Genomic DNA, 972 nt, shown 5'->3' with positions numbered 1-972 from the left:
TCCTTCTACAAAGCCATGAGCTATTTCTTTCCTGTCTGCTATGCTGCCCTTCCTTTGGTTCAGCCAACTATGGATAGAAGCCTCTATAAATTCTGAATCAAAATAATTTTCTCCTTTAATTTTCGGATTCTGGGTATTGTGTTTTACAGAGGAGAAAAAGAATATAGACAGAAAGCAAAGAAGTTAAAAGCAAAAGGAAAGAGGAAGAAAGGAAATGGAAAATAGGGCAAATCAAAGAAAGGAAAAGGAAACAAAATGGAAAAAAAATAGTCTATATCAGTGATAGTGAATCAGTTAGAGATGAGTGACTAAACTGCAACCCAGAACTCACTTATCTCCCACAAAGTGCCAACAGTGTAATAAGTGTAAATACTAGAGTGTTAGTTTAGAAAACAGCTAAGGCAGTGACATATTTTGTCTTAAAAGAGAAACAACATGTGTGCCATAGTTTCACTACTCTATATGAAGCAAATTTAACTCTTCTGCTAAAGTGTTTCTCAAAAATATAATGTGTAATGAAATCTGAATGATGTTAAGAAAGTAAAGCAAAATAATTACATAACTTTAATTAAAAAAAACTTTACACCTTTCAGAGATAGATTTGAGAAAAAATATCAGGGCTTGCATTAAGCAAATAGAAAATGTGATAAAAATGTAAAATGACCATGTACTTAGTTTATACAGAACAGTAATACTCATAGACAATATCGGAGAATTGTGTGAGATGGAATTAAAAGACAGATTATTGACTAAATGTGCATGCTGACATCAGTGATCTAAGCAACTATGGCAAGGACAGAAATGTGTACTACAAAACTCATGTTTGAATAACTCTCATCTTGGTCTTCTAAATGTGTACTGTTTCTAATATCTTCTCAGTTATTATAATTTCTTTAAACTAAATTAAAACAGGGGTCAGGGAGATGGCTCAGTAGAATAAGTGCTTCCCTGGTAAGCACAAGGGCCTGAGTT

The sequence above is a fragment of the Octodon degus genome, unplaced genomic scaffold (assembly GCF_000260255.1).
Source record: "Octodon degus isolate 3935 unplaced genomic scaffold, OctDeg1.0 scaffold00300, whole genome shotgun sequence".
Lineage (NCBI taxonomy): Eukaryota > Metazoa > Chordata > Mammalia > Rodentia > Octodontidae > Octodon > Octodon degus.
This window is presented reverse-complemented; position numbering follows the sequence as displayed.